The sequence below is a fragment of the Taudactylus pleione genome, unplaced genomic scaffold (assembly GCF_031769625.1).
Source record: "Taudactylus pleione unplaced genomic scaffold, aTauple2 ptg000451l, whole genome shotgun sequence".
NCBI classification, from domain to species: Eukaryota; Metazoa; Chordata; class Amphibia; order Anura; family Myobatrachidae; genus Taudactylus; species Taudactylus pleione.
This window is the reverse complement of record NW_028284853.1, coordinates 6,476,248-6,500,206: the sequence shown is the minus strand read 5'-3', so window position 1 is coordinate 6,500,206 and position 23,959 is coordinate 6,476,248. Positions and strand designations below refer to the sequence as shown.

The following is a 23,959-nucleotide window of genomic DNA, read 5'->3' as shown; positions in this document are numbered from 1 at the left end:
TTACCAAATATACCTCTGTTACCTGGTACTTACCAAATATACCTCTGTTACCTGTCACTTACCAAATATACCTCTGTTACCTGGTACTTACCAAATATACCTCTGTTACCTGTCACTTACCAAATATACCTCTGTTACCTGTCACTTACCAAATATACCTCTCTTACCTGTCACTTACCAAACATACAGTACCTCTGTTACCTGTCACTTACCAAATATACCTCTGTTACCTGTCACTTACCAAATATACCTCTGTTACCTGGTACTTACCAAATATACCTCTGCTACCTGTCATTTACCAAATATACCTCTATTACTTGTCATTTACCAAATATACCTCTGTTACCTGTCACTTACCAAATATACCTCTATTACCTGTCACTTACCAAATATACCTCTGTTACCTGGTACTTACCAAATATACCTTTGCTACCTGTCATTTACCAAATATACCTCTGCTACCTGTCACTTACCAAATATACCTCTGCTACCTGTCACTTACCAAACATACAGTACCTCTGTTACCTGTCACCAAATATACCTCTGCTACCTGTCACTTACCAAATATACCTCTGCTACCTGTCATTTACCAAATATACCTCTGCTACCTGTCACTTACCAAATATACCTCTATTACCTGGCACTTACCAAATATACCTCTGCTACCTGTCACTTACCAAATATACCTCTGCTACCTGTCATTTACCAAATATACCTCTGCTACCTGTCACTTACCAAATATACCTCTATTACTTGTCACTTACCAAATAGACCTCTGTTACCTGTCACTTACCAAATAGACCTCTGTTACCTGTCCCTTACCAAATAGACCTCTGCTACCTGTCACTTACCAAATATACCTTTGCTACCTGTCACTTACCAAATATACCTCTGTTACCTGGTACTTACCAAATAAACCTCTATTACCTGTCACTTACCAAATATACCTCTGTTACCTGGTACTTACCAAATATACCTTTGCTACCTGTCATTTACCAAATATATCTCTGCTACCTGTCACTTACCAAATATACCTCTGCTACCTGTCACTTACCAAACATACCTCTGCTACCTGTCACTTACCAAATATACCTCTGCTACCTGTCATTTACCAAATATACCTCTGCTACCTGTCACTTACCAAATATACCTCTATTACCTGTCACTTACCAAATAGACCTCTGTTACCTGTCACTTACCAAATAGACCTCTGTTACCTGTCACTTACCAAATATACCTCTATTACCTGTCACTTACCAAATATACCTCTATTACCTGTCACTTACCAAGTAGACCTCTGTTACCTGCCACTTACCAAATATACCTCTGCTACCTGTCACTTACCAAACATACAGTACCTCTGTTACCTGTCACTTACCAAATATACATCTGCTACCTGTCACTTACCAAATATACCTCTGCTACCTGTCATTTACCAAATATACCTCTGCTACCTGTCACTTACCAAATATACCTCTATTACCTGTCACTTACCAAATAGACCTCTGTTACCTGTCACTTACCAAATATACCTCTATTACCTGTCACTTACCAAATATACCTCTGTTACCTGTCACTTACCAAATAGACCTCTGTTACCTGTCACTTACCAAATAGACCTCTGTTACCTGTCACTTACCAAATAGACCTCTGTTACCTGTCACTTACCAAATAGACCTCTGCTACCTTTCACTTAACCAAATATACCTCTATTACCTGTCATTTACCAAATATACCTCTGCTACCTGTCATTTACCAAATATACCTCTATTACCTGTCATTTACCAAATATACCTCTGTTACCTGGTACTTACCAAATATACCTCTATTACCTGTCATTTACCAAATATACCTCTGTTACCTGGTACTTACCAAATATACCTCTGCTACCTGTCACTTACCAAATATATCTCTGCTACCTGTCACTTACCAAATATACCTCTGCTACCTGTCACTTACCAAATAGACCTCTGCTACCTGTCACTTACCAAATATACCTCTGTTACCTGTCACTTACCAAATATACCTCTGTTACCTGTCACTTACCAAATATACCTCTGCTACCTGTCACTTACCAAATATATCTCTGCTACCTGTCACTTAGCAAATATACCTCTGCTACCTGTCACTTACCAAATATACCTCTGCTACCTGTCACTTACCAAATATACCTCTGCTACCTGTCACTTACCAAATATACCTCTGCTACCTGTCATTTACCAAATATACCTCTGCTACCTGTCACTTACCAAATATACCTCTATTACCTGTCACTTACCAAATATACCTCTATTACCTGTCACTTACCAAATAGACCTCTGTTACCTGTCACTTACCAAATAGACCTCTGTTACCTATCACTTACCAAATAGACCTCTATTACCTGTCACTTACCAAATATACCTCTATTACCTGTCATTTACCAAATATACCTCTGTTACCTGTCACTTACCAAATATACCTCTGTTACCTGTCACTTACCAAATATACCTCTGCTACCTGTCACTTACCAAATATACCTCTGCTACCTGTCATTTACCAAATATACCTCTATTAAATGTCACTTACCAAATATACCTCTATTAAATGTCACTTACCAAATATACCTCTATTACCTGTCACTTACCAAATAGACCTCTGCTACCTGTCACTTACCAAATAGACCTCTGCTACTTGTCATTTACCAAATATACCTCTGCTACCTGTCAGTTACCAAATATACCTCTGTTACCTGGTACTTACCAAATATACCTCTGTTACCTGTCATTTACCAAATATACCTCTGCTACCTGTCACTTACCAAATATACCTTTGCTACCTGTCACTTACCAAATATACCTCTGCTACCTGTCACTTACCAAATATATCTCTGCTACCTGTCACTTACCAAATATACCTCTGCTACCTGTCACTTACCAAATATATCTCTGCTACCTGTCACTTACCAAATATACCTCTGCTACCTGTCACTTACCAAATATACCTCTGCTACCTGTCACTTACCAAATATATCTCTGCTACCTGTCACTTACCAAATATATCTCTGCTACCTGTCACTTACCAAATATATCTCTGCTACCTGTCACTTACCAAATATACCTCTGCTACCTGTCACTTACCAAATATACCTCTGCTACCTGTCACTTACCAAATATACCTCTGTTACCTGTCACTTACCAAATATACCTCTGTTACCTGTCACTTACCAAATATACCTCTGCTACCTGTCATTTACCAAATATACCTCTGCTACCTATCACTTACCAAATATACCTCTGTTACCTGTCACTTACCAAATATACCTCTGTTACCTGTCACTTACCAAATATATCTCTGCTACCTGTCACTTACCAAATATATCTCTGCTACCTGTCACTTACCAAATATATCTCTGCTACCTGTCACTTACCAAATATACCTGTGCTACCTGTCACTTACCAAATATATCTCTGCTACCTGTCACTTACCAAATAGACCTCTATTACCTGTCACTTACCAAATAGACCTCTATTACCTGTCACTTACCAAATAGACCTCTGCTACCTGTCACTTACCAAATAGACCTCTGCTACTTGTCATTTACCAAATATACCTCTGCTACCTGTCACTTACCAAATATACCTCTGTTACCTATCACTTACCAAATATACCTCTATTAAATGTCACTTACCAAATATACCTCTATTACCTGTCACTTACCAAATAGACCTCTGCTACCTGTCACTTACCAAATAGACCTCTGCTACTTGTCATTTACCAAATATACCTCTGCTACCTGTCAGTTACCAAATATACCTCTGTTACCTGGTACTTACCAAATATACCTCTATTACCTGTCACTTACCAAATATACCTCTGTTACCTGGTACTTACCAAATATACCTCTGTTACCTGTCATTTACCAAATATACCTCTGCTACCTGTCACTTACCAAATATACCTTTGCTACCTGTCACTTACCAAATATACCTCTGCTACCTGTCACTTACCAAATATATCTCTGCTACCTGTCACTTACCAAATATACCTCTGCTACCTGTCACTTACCAAATATATCTCTGCTACCTGTCACTTACCAAATATACCTCTGCTACCTGTCACTTACCAAATATACCTCTGCTACCTGTCACTTACCAAATATATCTCTGCTACCTGTCACTTACCAAATATATCTCTGCTACCTGTCACTTACCAAATATATCTCTGCTACCTGTCACTTACCAAATATACCTCTGCTACCTGTCACTTACCAAATATACCTCTGCTACCTGTCACTTACCAAATATACCTCTGTTACCTGTCACTTACCAAATATACCTCTGCTACCTGTCACTTACCAAATATACCTCTGCTACCTGTCATTTACCAAATATACCTCTGCTACCTATCACTTACCAAATATACCTCTGTTACCTGTCACTTACCAAATATACCTCTGTTACCTGTCACTTACCAAATATATCTCTGCTACCTGTCACTTACCAAATATATCTCTGCTACCTGTCACTTACCAAATATATCTCTGCTACCTGTCACTTACCAAATATACCTGTGCTACCTGTCACTTACCAAATATATCTCTGCTACCTGTCACTTACCAAATATACCTCTGTTACCTGTCACTTACCAAATAGACCTCTGCTACCTGTCACTTACCAAATAGACCTCTATTACCTGTCACTTACCAATTATACCTCTGCTACCTGTCACTTACCAAATATACCTCTGTTACCTGGTACTTACCAAATATACCTCTGCTACCTGTCATTTACAAAATATACCTCTGCTACCTGTCACTTACTAAATAAACCTCTATTACCTGTCACTTACCAACTAGACCTCTGCTACCTGTCATTTACCAAATAGACCTCTATTACCTGTCACTTACCAAATATACCTGTTACCTGTCATTTACCAAATAGACCTCTGTTACCTGTCACTTACCAAATATACCTCTGTTACCTGTCACTTACCAAATATACCTCTGTTACCTGTCACTTACCAAATAGACCTCTGCTACCTGTCACTTACCAAATATACCTCTGCTACCTGTCTCTTACCAAATATACCTCTATTACCTGTCACTTACCAAATAGACCTCTGCTACCTGTCACTTACCAAATATACCTCTGTTACCTGTCACTTACCAAATATACCTCTGTTACCTGTCACTTACCAAATATACCTCTGCTACCTGTCACTTACCAAATATACCTCTGCTACCTGTCACTTACCAAATATACCTCTATTACCTGTCACTTACCAAATAGACCTCTGTTACCTGTCACTTACCAAATAGACCTCTGCTACCTGTCACTTACCAAATAGACCTCTGTTACCTGTCACTTACCAAATAGACCTCTGCTACCTGTCACTTACCAAATATACCTCTGTTACCTGATACTTACCAAATATACCTCTATTACCTGTCACTTACCAAATATACCTCTGTTACCTGGTACTTACCAAATATACCTCTGCTACCTGTCATTTACCAAATATACCTCTGCTACCTGTCACTTACCAAATAGACCTCTGCTACCTGTCACTTACCAAATATACCTCTGCTACCTGTCACTTACCAAATAGACCTCTGTTACCTGTCACTTACCAAATAGACCTCTGCTACCTGTCACTTACCAAATAGACCTCTGTTACCTGTCACTTACCAAATAGACCTCTGCTACTTGTCATTTACCAAATATACCTCTGCTACCTGTCACTTACCAAATATACCTCTGCTACCTGTCACTTACCAAATATACCTCTATTACCTGTCACTTACCAAATATACCTCTATTAACTGTCACTTACCAAATATACCTCTATTACCTGTCACTTACCAAATATACCTCTGCTACCTGTCACTTACCAAATATACCTCTGTTACCTGGTACTTACCAAATATACCTTTGCTACCTGTCACTTACCAAATATACCTTTGCTACCTGTCATTTAACAAATATACCTCTATTACCTGTCATTTACCAAATATACCTCTGCTACCTGTCACTTACCAAATATACCTCTATTACCTGTCACTTACCAACTAGACCTCTGTTACCTGTCACTTACCAAATATACCTCTGTTACCTGGTACTTACCAAATATACCTTTGTTACTTGTCATTTACCAAATATACCTCTGCTACCTGTCACTTACCAAATATACCTATATTACCTGTCACTTACCAACTAGACCTCTGTTACCTGTCACTTACCAAATATACCTCTGTTACCTGGTACTTACCAAATATACCTTTGCTACCTGTCATTTACCAAATATACCTCTGTTACCTGTCACTTACCAAATATACCTCTGCTACCTGTCACTTACCAAATATACCTCTGCTACCTGTCACTTACCAAATATATCTCTGCTACCTGTCACTTACCAAATATACCTCTGCTACCTGTCACTTACCAAATATACCTCTGCTACCTGTCACTTACCAAATATATCTCTGCTACCTGTCACTTACCAAATATACCTCTGTTACCTGTCACTTACCAAATATACCTCTGTTACCTGTCACTTACCAAACATACAGTACCTCTGTTACCTGTCACTTACCAAATATACCTCTGTTACCTGTCACTTACCAAATATACCTCTGTTACCTGGTACTTACCAAATATACCTCTGCTACCTGTCACTTACCAAATATACCTCTGCTACCTGTCACTTACCAAATATACCTCTGCTACCTGTCACTTACCAAATATACCTCTGTTACCAGTCACTTACCAAATAGACCTCTGCTTCCTGTCACTTACCAAATAGACCTCTGCTACCTGTCACTTACCAAATATACCTCTATTACCTGTCATTTACCAAATATACCTCTGTTACCTGTCACTTACCAAATATACCTCTATTACCTGTCACTTACCAAATATACCTCTGTTACCTGGTACTTACCAAATATACCTCTGCTACCTGTCACTTACCAAACATACAGTACCTCTGTTACCTGTTACTTACCAAATATACCTCTGCTACCTGTCACTTACCAAATATACCTCTGCTACCTGTCATTTACCAAATATACCTCTGCTACCTGTCACTTACCAAATTTACCTCTATTACCTGTCACTTACCAAATATACCTCTATTACCTGTCACTTACCAAATAGACCTCTGTTACCTGTCACTTACCAAGTAGACCTCTGTTACCTGTCACCTACCAAGTAGACCTCTGCTACCTGTCACTTACCAAATAGACCTCTGTTACCTGTCACTTACCAAATAGACCTCTGCTACCTGTCACTTACCAAATATACCTCTGCTACCTGTCACTTACCAAATATACCTCTGTTACCTGGTACTTACCAAATATACCTCTGCTACCTTTCACTTACCAAATATACCTCTGTTACCTGGTACTTACCAAATATACCTTTGCTACCTGTCACTTACCAAACATACCTCTGCTACCTGTCACTTACCAAATATACCTCTGCTACCTGTCATTTACCAAATATACCTCTGCTACCTGTCACTTACCAAATATACCTCTAATACCTGTCACTTACCAAATAAACCTCTGTTACCTGTCACTTTCCAAATATACCTCTATTACCTGTCACTTACCAAATATTCCTCTGCTACCTTTCACTTAACCAAATATACCTCTATTACCTGTCACTTAACAAATATACCTCTGCTACCTGTCACTTACCAAATATACCTCTGCTACCTGTCACTTACCAACTAGACCTCTGCTACCTGTCACTTACCAAATATACCTCTGCTACCTGTCACTTACCAAATATACCTCTGCTACCTGTCACTTACCAACTAGACCTCTGCTACCTGTCACTTACCAATTAGACCTCTGCTACCTGTCACTTACCAAATATACCTCTGTTACCTGTCACTTACCAAATGTACCTCTATTACCTGTCACTTACCAAATATACCTCTGCTACCTGTCACTTACCAAATATACCTCTGCTACCTGTCATTTACCAAATATACCTCTGCTACCTGTCATTTACCAAATATACCTCTGCTACCTGTCACTTACCAAATATACCTCTATTACCTGTCACTTACCAACTAGACCTCTGTTACCTGTCACTTACCAAATATACCTCTGTTACCTGGTACTTACCAAATATACCTTTGTTACTTGTCATTTACCAAATATACCTCTGCTACCTGTCACTTACCAAATATACCTATATTACCTGTCACTTACCAACTAGACCTCTGTTACCTGTCACTTACCAAATATACCTCTGTTACCTGGTACTTACCAAATATACCTTTGCTACCTGTCATTTACCAAATATACCTCTGTTACCTGTCACTTACCAAATATACCTCTGCTACCTGTCACTTACCAAATATACCTCTGCTACCTGTCACTTACCAAATATATCTCTGCTACCTGTCACTTACCAAATATACCTCTGCTACCTGTCACTTACCAAATATACCTCTGCTACCTGTCACTTACCAAATATATCTCTGCTACCTGTCACTTACCAAATATACCTCTGTTACCTGTCACTTACCAAATATACCTCTGTTACCTGTCACTTACCAAACATACAGTACCTCTGTTACCTGTCACTTACCAAATATACCTCTGTTACCTGTCACTTACCAAATATACCTCTGTTACCTGGTACTTACCAAATATACCTCTGCTACCTGTCACTTACCAAATATACCTCTGCTACCTGTCACTTACCAAATATACCTCTGCTACCTGTCACTTACCAAATATACCTCTGTTACCAGTCACTTACCAAATAGACCTCTGCTTCCTGTCACTTACCAAATAGACCTCTGCTACCTGTCACTTACCAAATATACCTCTATTACCTGTCATTTACCAAATATACCTCTGTTACCTGTCACTTACCAAATATACCTCTATTACCTGTCACTTACCAAATATACCTCTGTTACCTGGTACTTACCAAATATACCTCTGCTACCTGTCACTTACCAAACATACAGTACCTCTGTTACCTGTCACTTACCAAATATACCTCTGCTACCTGTCACTTACCAAATATACCTCTGCTACCTGTCATTTACCAAATATACCTCTGCTACCTGTCACTTACCAAATTTACCTCTATTACCTGTCACTTACCAAATATACCTCTATTACCTGTCACTTACCAAATAGACCTCTGTTACCTGTCACTTACCAAGTAGACCTCTGTTACCTGTCACCTACCAAGTAGACCTCTGCTACCTGTCACTTACCAAATAGACCTCTGTTACCTGTCACTTACCAAATAGACCTCTGCTACCTGTCACTTACCAAATATACCTCTGCTACCTGTCACTTACCAAATATACCTCTGTTACCTGGTACTTACCAAATATACCTCTGCTACCTTTCACTTACCAAATATACCTCTGTTACCTGGTACTTACCAAATATACCTTTGCTACCTGTCACTTACCAAACATACCTCTGCTACCTGTCACTTACCAAATATACCTCTGCTACCTGTCATTTACCAAATATACCTCTGCTACCTGTCACTTACCAAATATACCTCTAATACCTGTCACTTACCAAATAAACCTCTGTTACCTGTCACTTTCCAAATATACCTCTATTACCTGTCACTTACCAAATATTCCTCTATTACCTGTCACTTACCAAATATACCTCTGCTACCTTTCACTTAACCAAATATACCTCTATTACCTGTCACTTAACAAATATACCTCTGCTACCTGTCACTTACCAAATATACCTCTGCTACCTGTCACTTACCAACTAGACCTCTGCTACCTGTCACTTACCAAATATACCTCTGCTACCTGTCACTTACCAAATATACCTCTGCTACCTGTCACTTACCAACTAGACCTCTGCTACCTGTCACTTACCAATTAGACCTCTGCTACCTGTCACTTACCAAATATACCTCTGTTACCTGTCACTTACCAAATGTACCTCTATTACCTGTCACTTACCAAATATACCTCTGCTACCTGTCACTTACCAAATATACCTCTGCTACCTGTCATTTACCAAATATACCTCTGCTACCTGTCACTTACCAAATATACCTCTGCTACCTGTCACTTACCAAATATACCTCTGCTACCTGTCACTTACCAAATATACCTCTGTTACCTGTCACTTACCAAATATACCTCTATTACCTGTCACTTACCAAATATACCTCGGCTACCTGTCACTTACCAAATATACCTCTGCTACCTGTCACTTACCAAATATACCTCTGTTACCTGGTACTTACCAAATATACCTCTATTACCTGTCACTTACCAAATATAGCTCTGTTACCTGGTAATTACCAAATATACCTTTGCTACCTGTCACTTACCAAATATACCTCTGTTACCTGGTACTTACCAAATATACCTTTGCTACCTGTCATTTACCAAATATACCTCTATTACCTGTCATTTACCAAATATACCTCTGCTACCTGTCACTTACCAAATATACCTGTATTACCTGTCACTTACCAACTAGACCTCTGTTTCCTGTCCCTTACCAAATATACCTCTGTTACCTGTCACTTACCAAATATACCTTTGTTACCTGGTACTTACCAAATATACCTCTGTTACCTGTCACTTACCAAATATACCTCTGCTACCTGTCACTTACCAAATATACCTCTGCTACCTGTCATTTACCAAATATACCTCTGCTACCTGTCACTAACCAAATTTACCTCTATTACCTGTCACTTACCAAATATACCTCTATTACCTGTCACTTACCAAATAGACCTCTGTTACCTGTCACTTACCAAGTAGACCTCTGCTACCTGTCACTTACCAAATAGACCTCTGTTACCTGTCACTTACCAAATATACCTCTGCTACCTGTCACTTACCAAACATACCTCTGCTACCTGTCACTTACCAAATATACCTCTGCTACCTGTCATTTACCAAATATACCTCTGTTACCTGTCACTTACCAAATATACCTCTGCTACCTTTCACTTAACCAAATATACCTCTATTACCTGTCACTTAACAAATATACCTCTGCTACCTGTCACTTACCAAATATACCTGTATTACCTGTCACTTACCAACTAGACCTCTGTTTCCTGTCCCTTACCAAATATACCTCTGTTACCTGTCATTTACCAAATATACCTCTGCTACCTGTCACTTACCAAATATACCTCTATTACCTGTCACTTACCAACTAGACCTCTGTTACCTGTCACTTACCAAATATACCTCTGTTACCTGGTACTTACCAAATATAAGTTTGCTACCTGTCATTTACCAAATATACCTCTATTACCTGTCATTTACCAAATATACCTCTGCTACCTGTCACTTACCAAATATACCTCTGCTACCTGTCACTTACCAAATATACCTCTATTACCTGTCACTTACCAACTAGACCTCTGTTACCTGTCACTTACCAAATATACCTCTGTTACCTGTCACTTACCAAATATACCTCTGCTACCTGTCACTTACCAAATAGACCTCTGTTACCTGTCACTTACCAAATATACCTCTGTTACCTGTCACTTACCAAATATACCTCTGTTACCTGTCACTTACCAAATAGACCTCTGCTACCTGTCACTTACCAAATAGACCTCTGCTACCTGTCTCTTACCAAATATACCTCTATTACCTGTCACTTACCAAATAGACCTCTGCTACCTGTCACTTACCAAATATACCTCTGTTACCTGTCACTTACCAAATATACCTCTGTTACCTGTCACTTACCAAATATACCTCTGCTACCTGTCACTTACCAAATATACCTCTGCTACCTGTCACTTACCAAATAGACCTCTATTACCTGTCACTTACCAAATAGACCTCTGTTACCTGTCACTTACCAAATAGACCTCTGTTACCTGTCACTTACCAAATAGACCTCTGCTACCTGTCACTTACCAAATAGACCTCTGCTACCTGTCACTTACCAAATAGACCTCTGCTACCTGTCACTTACCAAATATACCTCTGTTACCTGGTACTTACCAAATATACCTCTATTACCTGTCACTTACCAAATATACCTCTGTTACCTGGTACTTACCAAATATACCTTTGCTACCTGTCATTTACCAAATATACCTCTGCTACCTGTCACTTACCAAATAGACCTCTGCTACCTGTCACTTACCAAATATACCTCTGCTACCTGTCATTTACCAAATATACCTCTGCTACCTGTCACTTACCAAATATACCTCTGCTACCTGTCACTTACCAAATAGACCTCTGCTACCTGTCACTTACCAAATATACCTCTGCTACCTGTCACTTACCAAATATACCTCTGCTACCTGTCACTTACCAAATATACCTCTGCTACCTGTCACTTACCAAATATACCTCTGTTACCTGTCACTTACCAAATATTCCTCTGTTACCTATCACTTACCAAATAGACCTATGCTACCTGTCATTTACCAAATATACCTCTGTTACCTGTCACTTACCAAATATACCTCTGTTACCTGTCACTTAGCAAATATACCTCTGTTACCTGGTACTTACCAAATATACCTTTGCTACCTGTCATTTACCAAATATACCTCTGCTACCTGTCACTTACCAAATATACCTCTGCTACCTGTCACTTACCAAACATACAGTACCTCTGTTACCTGTCACTTACCAAATATACCTCTGCTACCTGTCACTTACCAAATATACCTCTGCTACCTGTCATTTACCAAATATACCTCTGCTACCTGTCACTTACCAAATTTACCTCTATTACCTGTCACTTACCAAATATACCTCTATTACCTGTCACTTACCAAATAGACCTCTGTTACCTGTCACTTACCAAGTAGACCTCTGCTACCTGTCACTTACCAAATAGACCTCTGTTACCTGTCACTTACCAAATAGACCTCTGCTACCTGTCACTTACCAAATATACCTCTGCTACCTGTCACTTACCAAATTTACCTCTGTTACCTGGTACTTACCAAATATACCTCTGCTACCTTTCACTTACCAAATAGACCTCTGTTACCTGTCACTTACCAAATAGACCTCTGTTACCTGTCACTTACCAAATAGACCTCTGTTACCTGTCACTTACCAAATAGACCTCTGCTTCCTGTCACTTACCAAATATACCTCTGCTACCTGTCACTTACCAAATATACCTCTGTTACCTGGTACTTACCAAATATACCTCTGCTACCTTTCACTTACCAAATATACCTCTGTTACCTGGTACTTACCAAATATACCTTTGCTACCTGTCATTTACCAAATATACCTCTGCTACCTGTCACTTACCAAATATACCTCTGCTACCTGTCACTTACCAAACATACCTCTGCTACCTGTCACTTACCAAATATACCTCTGCTACCTGTCATTTACCAAATATACCTCTGCTACCTGTCACTTACCAAATATACCTCTAATACCTGTCACTTACCAAATAAACCTCTGTTACCTGTCACTTTCCAAATATACCTCTATTACCTGTCACTTACCAAATATACCTCTATTACCTGTCACTTACCAAATATACCTCTGCTACCTTTCACTTAACCAAATATACCTCTATTACCTGTCACTTAACAAATATACCTCTGCTACCTGTCACTTACCAAATATACCTCTGCTACCTGTCACTTACCAACTAGACCTCTGCTACCTGTCACTTACCAAATATACCTCTGCTACCTGTCACTTACCAAATATACCTCTGCTACCTGTCACTTACCAACTAGACCTCTGCTACCTGTCACTTACCAAATATACCTCTGTTACCTGGTACTTACCAAATATAAGTTTGCTACCTGTCATTTACCAAATATACCTCTGTTACCTGGTACTTACCAAATATAAGTTTGCTACCTGTCATTTACCAAATATACCTCTATTACCTGTCATTTACCAAATATACCTCTGCTACCTGTCACTTACCAAATATACCTCTGCTACCTGTCACTTACCAAATATACCTCTATTACCTGTCACTTACCAACTAGACCTCTGTTACCTGTCACTTACCAAATATACCTCTGTTACCTGTCACTTACCAAATATACCTCTGCTACCTGTCACTTACCAAATAGACCTCTGTTACCTGTCACTTACCAAATATACCTCTGTTACCTGTCACTTACCAAATATACCTCTGTTACCTGTCACTTACCAAATAGACCTCTGCTACCTGTCACTTACCAAATAGACCTCTGCTACCTGTCTCTTACCAAATATACCTCTATTACCTGTCACTTACCAAATAGACCTCTGCTACCTGTCACTTACCAAATATACCTCTGTTACCTGTCACTTACCAAATATACCTCTGTTACCTGTCACTTACCAAATATACCTCTGCTACCTGTCACTTACCAAATATACCTCTGCTACCTGTCACTTACCAAATAGACCTCTATTACCTGTCACTTACCAAATAGACCTCTGTTACCTGTCACTTACCAAATAGACCTCTGTTACCTGTCACTTACCAAATAGACCTCTGCTACCTGTCACTTACCAAATAGACCTCTGCTACCTGTCACTTACCAAATAGACCTCTGCTACCTGTCACTTACCAAATATACCTCTGTTACCTGGTACTTACCAAATATACCTCTATTACCTGTCACTTACCAAATATACCTCTGTTACCTGGTACTTACCAAATATACCTTTGCTACCTGTCATTTACCAAATATACCTCTGCTACCTGTCACTTACCAAACAGACCTCTGCTACCTGTCACTTACCAAATATACCTCTGCTACCTGTCATTTACCAAATATACCTCTGCTACCTGTCACTTACCAAATATACCTCTGCTACCTGTCACTTACCAAATAGACCTCTGCTACCTGTCACTTACCAAATATACCTCTGCTACCTGTCACTTACCAAATATACCTCTGCTACCTGTCACTTACCAAATATACCTCTGCTACCTGTCACTTACCAAATATACCTCTGTTACCTGTCACTTACCAAATATTCCTCTGTTACCTATCACTTACCAAATAGACCTATGCTACCTGTCATTTACCAAATATACCTCTGTTACCTGTCACTTACCAAATATACCTCTGTTACCTGTCACTTAGCAAATATACCTCTGTTACCTGGTACTTACCAAATATACCTTTGCTACCTGTCATTTACCAAATATACCTCTGCTACCTGTCACTTACCAAATATACCTCTGCTACCTGTCACTTACCAAACATACAGTACCTCTGTTACCTGTCACTTACCAAATATACCTCTGCTACCTGTCACTTACCAAATATACCTCTGCTACCTGTCATTTACCAAATATACCTCTGCTACCTGTCACTTACCAAATTTACCTCTATTACCTGTCACTTACCAAATATACCTCTATTACCTGTCACTTACCAAGTAGACCTCTGCTACCTGTCACTTACCAAATAGACCTCTGTTACCTGTCACTTACCAAATAGACCTCTGCTACCTTTCACTTAACCAAATATACCTCTATTACCTGTCACTTAACAAATATACCTCTGCTACTTGTCACTTACCAAATATACCTCTGCTACCTGTCACTTACCAACTAGACCTCTGCTACCTGTCACTTACCAACTAGACCTCTGCTACCTGTCACTTACCAAATATACCTCTGTTACCTGGTACTTACCAAATATAAGTTTGCTACCTGTCATTTACCAAATATACCTCTATTACCTGTCATTTACCAAATATACCTCTGCTACCTGTCACTTACCAAATATACCTCTGCTACCTGTCACTTACCAAATATACCTCTATTACCTGTCACTTACCAACTAGACCTCTGTTACCTGTCACTTACCAAATATACCTCTGTTACCTGTCACTTACCAAATATACCTCTGCTACCTGTCACTTACCAAATATACCTCTGTTACCTGTCACTTACCAAATATACCTCTGTTACCTGTCACTTACCAAATATACCTCTGTTACCTGTCACTTACCAAATAGACCTCTGCTACCTGTCACTTACCAAATAGACCTCTGCTACCTGTCTCTTACCAAATAGACCTCTATTACCTGTCACTTACCAAATAGACCTCTGCTACCTGTCACTTACCAAATATACCTCTGTTACCTGTCACTTACCAAATATACCTCTGTTACCTGTCTCTTACCAAATATACCTCTGCTACCTGTCACTTACCAAATATACCTCTGCTACCTGTCACTTACCAAATATACCTCTATTACCTGTCACTTACCAAATAAACCTCTGTTACCTGTCACTTACCAAATAGACCTCTGTTACCTGTCACTTACCAAATATACCTCTGCTACCTGTCACTTACCAAATATACCTCTGCTACCTGTCACTTACCAAATATACCTCTGCTACCTGTCATTTACCAAATATACCTCTGCTACCTGTCACTTACCAAATATACCTCTAATACCTGTCACTTACCAAATAAACCTCTGTTACCTGTCACTTTCCAAATATACCTCTATTACCTGTCACTTACCAAATATACCTCTATTACCTGTCACTTACCAAATATACCTCTGCTACCTTTCACTTAACCAAATATACCTCTATTACCTGTCACTTAACAAATATACCTCTGCTACCTGTCACTTACCAAATATACCTCTGCTACCTGTCACTTACCAACTAGACCTCTGCTACCTGTCACTTACCAAATATACCTCTGCTACCTGTCACTTACCAAATATACCTCTGCTACCTGTCACTTACCAACTAGACCTCTGCTACCTGTCACTTACCAAATATACCTCTGTTACCTGGTACTTACCAAATATAAGTTTGCTACCTGTCATTTACCAAATATACCTCTATTACCTGTCATTTACCAAATATACCTCTGCTACCTGTCACTTACCAAATATACCTCTGCTACCTGTCACTTACCAAATATACCTCTATTACCTGTCACTTACCAACTAGACCTCGGTTACCTGTCACTTACCAAATATACCTCTGTTACCTGTCACTTACCAAATATACCTCTGCTACCTGTCACTTACCAAATATACCTCTGTTACCTGTCACTTACCAAATATACCTCTGTTACCTGTCACTTACCAAATATACCTCTGTTACCTGTCACTTACCAAATAGACCTCTGCTACCTGTCACTTACCAAATAGACCTCTGCTACCTGTCTCTTACCAAATATACCTCTATTACCTGTCACTTACCAAATAGACCTCTGCTACCTGTCACTTACCAAATATACCTCTGTTACCTGTCACTTACCAAATATACCTCTGTTACCTGTCTCTTACCAAATATACCTCTGCTACCTGTCACTTACCAAATATACCTCTGCTACCTGTCACTTACCAAATATACCTCTATTACCTGTCACTTACCAAATAAACCTCTGTTACCTGTCACTTACCAAATAGACCTCTGTTACCTGTCACTTACCAAATATACCTCTGCTACCTGTCACTTACCAAATATACCTCTGCTACCTGTCACTTACCAAATATACCTCTGCTACCTGTCATTTACCAAATATACCTCTGCTACCTGTCACTTACCAAATATACCTCTATTAAATGTCACTTACCAAACATACCTCTATTACCTGTCACTTACCAAATAGACCTCTGTTACCTGTCACTTACCAAATAGACCTCTGCTACCTGTCACTTACCAAATAGACTTCTGTTACCTGTCACTTACCAAATAGACCTCTGCTACTTGTCATTTACCAAATATACCTCTGCTACCTGTCACTTACCAAATATACCTCTGCTACCTGTCACTTACCAAATATACCTCTATTACCTGTCACTTACCAAATATACCTCTATTACCTGTCACTTACCAAATATACCTCTGCTACCTGTCACTTACCAAATATACCTCTATTACCTGTCACTTACCAAATAAACCTCTGTTACCTGTCACTTACCAAATAGACCTCTGTTACCTGTCACTTACCAAATATACCTCTGCTACCTGTCACTTACCAAATATACCTCTGCTACCTGTCACTTACCAAATATACCTCTGCTACCTGTCATTTACCAAATATACCTCTGCTACCTGTCACTTACCAAATATACCTCTATTACCTGTCACTTACCAACTAGACCTCTTTTTACCTGTCACTTACCAAATATACCTCTGGTACTTACCAAATATACCTTTGTTACTTGTCATTTACCAAATATACCTCTATTACCTGTCATTTACCAAATATACCTCTGCTACCTGTCACTTACCAAATATACCTATATTACCTGTCACTTACCAACTAGACCTCTGTTACCTGTCACTTACCAAATATACCTCTGTTACCTGGTACTTACCAAATATACCTCTGCTACCTGTCACTTACCAAACATAGAGTACCTCTGTTACCTGTTACTTACCAAATATACCTCTGCTACCTGTCACTTACCAAATATACCTCTGCTACCTGTCATTTACCAAATATACCTCTGCTACCTGTCTCTTACCAAATTTACCTCTATTACCTGTCACTTACCAAATATACCTCTATTACCTGTCACTTACCAAATAGACCTCTGCTACCTGTCTCTTACCAAATATACCTCTATTACCTGTCACTTACCAAATAGACCTCTGCTACCTGTCACTTACCAAATATACCTCTGTTACCTGTCACTTACCAAATATACCTCTGTTACCTGTCTCTTACCAAATATACCTCTGCTACCTGTCACTTACCAAATATACCTCTGCTACCTGTCACTTACCAAATATACCTCTATTACCTGTCACTTACCAAATAAACCTCTGTTACCTGTCACTTACCAAATAGACCTCTGTTACCTGTCACTTACCAAATATACCTCTGCTACCTGTCACTTACCAAATATACCTCTGCTACCTGTCACTTACCAAATATACCTCTGCTACCTGTCATTTACCAAATATACCTCTGGTACTTACCAAATATACCTTTGTTACTTGTCATTTACCAAATATACCTCTATTACCTGTCATTTACCAAATATACCTCTGCTACCTGTCACTTACCAAATATACCTATATTACCTGTCACTTACCAACTAGACCTCTGTTACCTGTCACTTACCAAATATACCTCTGTTACCTGGTACTTACCAAATATACCTCTGCTACCTGTCACTTACCAAATATACCTCTGCTACCTGTCATTTACCAAATATACCTCTGCTACCTGTCTCTTACCAAATTTACCTCTATTACCTGTCACTTACCAAATATACCTCTATTACCTGTCACTTACCAAATAGACCTCTGTTACCTGTCACTTACCAAGTAGACCTCTTCTACCTGTCACTTACCAAATAGACCTCTGTTACCTGTCACTTACCAAATATACCTCTGCTACCTGTCACTTACCAAATATACCTCTGCTACCTGTCACTTACCAAATATACCTCTGTTACCTGGTACTTACCAAATATACCTCTGCTACCTTTCACTTACCAAATAGACCTCTGTTACCTGTCACTTACCAAATAGACCTCTGTTACCTGTCACTTACCAAATAGACCTCTGTTACCTGTCACTTACCAAATAGACCTCTGCTACCTGTCACTTACCAAATATACCTCTGCTACCTGTCACTTACCAAATATACCTCTGTTACCTGGTACTTACCAAATATACCTCTGCTACCTTTCACTTACCAAATATACCTCTGTTACCTGGTACTTACCAAATATACCTTTGCTACCTGTCATTTACCAAATATACCTCTGCTACCTGTCACTTACCAAATATACCTCTGCTACCTGTCACTTACCAAACATACCTCTGCTACCTGTCACTTACCAAATATACCTCTGCTACCTGTCATTTACCAAATATACCTCTGCTACCTGTCACTTACCAAATATACCTCTAATACCTGTCACTTACCAAATAAACCTCTGTTACCTGTCACTTTCCAAATATACCTCTATTACCTGTCACTTACCAAATATACCTCTATTACCTGTCACTTACCAAATATACCTCTACTACCTTTCACTTAACCAAATATACCTCTATTACCTGTCACTTAACAAATATACCTCTGCTACCTGTCACTTACCAAATATACCCCTGCTACCTGTCACTTACCAACTAGACCTCTGCTACCTGTCACTTACCAAATATATCTCTGCTACCTGTCACTTACCAACTAGACCTCTGCTACCTGTCACTTACCAAATATACCTCTGTTACCTGGTACTTACCAAATATAAGTTTGCTACCTGTCATTTACCAAATATACCTCTATTACCTGTCATTTACCAAATATACCTCTGCTACCTGTCACTTACCAAATATACCTCTGCTACCTGTCACTTACCAAATATACCTCTATTACCTGTCACTTACCAACTAGACCTCTGTTACCTGTCACTTACCAAATATACCTCTGTTACCTGTCACTTACCAAATATACCTCTGCTACCTGTCACTTACCAAATATACCTCTGTTACCTGTCACTTACCAAATATACCTCTGTTACCTGTCACTTACCAAATATACCTCTGTTACCTGTCACTTACCAAATAGACCTCTGCTACCTGTCACTTACCAAATAGACCTCTGCTACCTGTCACTTACCAAATAGACCTCTATTACCTGTCACTTACCAAATAGACCTCTGCTACCTGTCACTTACCAAATAGACCTCTGTTACCTGTCACTTACCAAATATACCTCTGTTACCTGTCTCTTACCAAATATACCTCTGCTACCTGTCACTTACCAAATATACCTCTGCTACCTGTCACTTACCAAATATACCTCTATTACCTGTCACTTACCAAATAAACCTCTGTTACCTGTCACTTACCAAATAGACCTCTGTTACCTGTCACTTACCAAATATACCTCTGCTACCTGTCACTTACCAAATATACCTCTGCTACCTGTCACTTACCAAATATACCTCTGCTACCTGTCATTTACCAAATATACCTCTGCTACCTGTCACTTACCAAATATACCTCTATTAAATGTCACTTACCAAACATACCTCTATTACCTGTCACTTACCAAATAGACCTCTGTTACCTGTCACTTACCAAATAGACCTCTGCTACCTGTCACTTACCAAATAGACCTCTGTTACCTGTCACTTACCAAATAGACCTCTGCTACTTGTCATTTACCAAATATACCTCTGCTACCTGTCACTTACCAAATATACCTCTGCTACCTGTCACTTACCAAATATACCTCTATTACCTGTCACTTACCAAATATACCTCTATTACCTGTCACTTACCAAATATACCTCTATTACCTGTCACTTACCAAATATACCTCTGCTACCTGTCACTTACCAAATATACCTCTGTTACCTGGTACTTACCAAATATACCTTTGCTACCTGTCACTTACCAAATATACCTTTGCTACCTGTCATTTAACAAATATACCTCTATTACCTGTCATTTACCAAATATACCTCTGCTACCTGTCACTTACCAAATATACCTCTATTACCTGTCACTTACCAACTAGACCTCTTTTTACCTGTCACTTACCAAATATACCTCTGGTACTTACCAAATATACCTTTGTTACTTGTCATTTACCAAATATACCTCTATTACCTGTCATTTACCAAATATACCTCTGCTACCTGTCACTTACCAAATATACCTATATTACCTGTCACTTACCAACTAGACCTCTGTTACCTGTCACTTACCAAATATACCTCTGTTACCTGGTACTTACCAAATATACCTCTATTACCTGTCATTTACCAAATATACCTCTGCTACCTGTCACTTACCAAATATACCTCTATTACCTGTCACTTACCAACTAGACCTCTGTTACCTGTCACTTACCAAATATACCTCTGTTACCTGGTACTTACCAAATATACCTTTGCTACCTGTCATTTACCAAATATACCTCTGTTACCTGTCACTTACCAAATATATCTCTGCTACCTGTCACTTACCAAATATACCTCTGCTACCTGTCACTTACCAAATATACCTCTGCTACCTGTCACTTACCAAATATATCTCTGCTACCTGTCACTTACCAAATATACCTCTGTTACCTGTCACTTACCAAACATACAGTACCTCTGTTACCTGTCACTTACCAAATATACCTCTGTTACCTGTCACTTACCAAATATACCTCTGCTACCTATCACTTACCAAATAGACCTCTGCTACCTGTCACTTACCAAATAGACCTCTGCTACCTGTCACTTACCAAATATACCTCTATTACCTGTCATTTACCAAATATACCTCTGTTACCTAGTAATTACCAAATATACCTTTGCTACCTGTCACTTACCAAATATACCTCTGTTACCTGGTACTTACCAAATATACCTTTGCTACCTGTCATTTACCAAATATACCTCTATTACCTGTCATTTACCAAATATACCTCTGCTACCTGTCACTTACCAAATATACCTGTATTACCTGTCACTTACCAACTAGACCTCTGTTTCCTGTCCCTTACCAAATATACCTCTGTTACCTGTCATTTACCAAATATACCTCTGCTACCTGTCACTTACCAAATATACCTCTATTACCTGTCACTTACCAACTAGACCTCTGTTACCTGTCACTTACCAAATATACCTCTGTTACCTGGTACTTACCAAATATAAGTTTGCTACCTGTCATTTACCAAAAATACCTCTATTACCTGTCATTTACCAAATATACCTCTGCTACCTGTCACTTACCAAATATACCTCTGCTACCTGTCACTTACCAAATATACCTCTATTACCTGTCACTTACCAACTAGACCTCTGTTACCTGTCACTTACCAAATATACCTCTGTTACCTGTCACTTACCAAATATACCTCTGCTACCTGTCACTTACCAAATATACCTCTGTTACCTGTCACTTACCAAATAGACCTCTGCTACCTGTCACTTACCAAATAGACCTCTGCTACCTGTCTCTTACCAAATATACCTCTATTACCTGTCACTTACCAAATAGACCTCTGCTACCTGTCACTTACCAAATATACCTCTCTTACCTGTCACTTACCAAATATACCTCTGTTACCTGTCTCTTACCAAATATACCTCTGCTACCTGTCACTTACCAAATATACCTCTGCTACCTGTCACTTACCAAATATACCTCTATTACCTGTCACTTACCAAATAGACCTCTGTTACCTGTCACTTACCAAATAGACCTCTGTTACCTGTCACTTACCAAATATACCTCTGCTACCTGTCACTTACCAAATATACCTCTGCTACCTGTCACTTACCAAATATACCTCTGCTACCTGTCATTTACCAAATATACGTCTGCTACCTGTCACTTACCAAATATACCTCTATTAAATGTCACTTACCAAACATACCTCTATTACCTGTCACTTACCAAACAGACCTCTGTTACCTGTCACTTACCAAATAGACCTCTGCTACCTGTCACTTACCAAATAGACCTCTGTTATCTGTCACTTACCAAATAGACCTCTGCTACTTGTCATTTACCAAATATACCTCTGCTACCTGTCACTTACCAAATATACCTCTGCTACCTGTCACTTACCAAATATACCTCTATTACCTGTCACTTACCAAATATACCTCTGTTACCTGTCACTTACCAAATATACCTCTATTACCTGTCACTTACCAAATATACCTCTGCTACCTGTCACTTACCAAATATACCTCTGTTACCTGGTACTTACCAAATATACCTTTGCTACCTGTCACTTACCAAATATACCTTTGCTACCTGTCATTTAACAAATATACCTCTATTACCTGTCATTTACCAAATATACCTCTGCTACCTGTCACTTACCAAATATACCTCTATTACCTGTCACTTACCAACTAGACCTCTGTTACCTGTCACTTACCAAATATACCTCTGGTACTTACCAAATATACCTTTGTTACTTGTCATTTACCAAATATACCTCTATTACCTGTCATTTACCAAATATACCTCTGCTACCTGTCACTTACCAAATATACCTATATTACCTGTCACTTA

At 39.0% G+C, this 23,959-nt stretch overlaps 1 protein-coding gene across 1 annotated transcript in view; it reads left to right on the top strand.

Moving 5' to 3' along the window:
• Positions 1 to 23,959, top strand: part of IFT38 (intraflagellar transport 38) — a 257,847-nt gene that overhangs the window by 34,703 nt on the left and 199,185 nt on the right. The window lies entirely within an intron of this gene.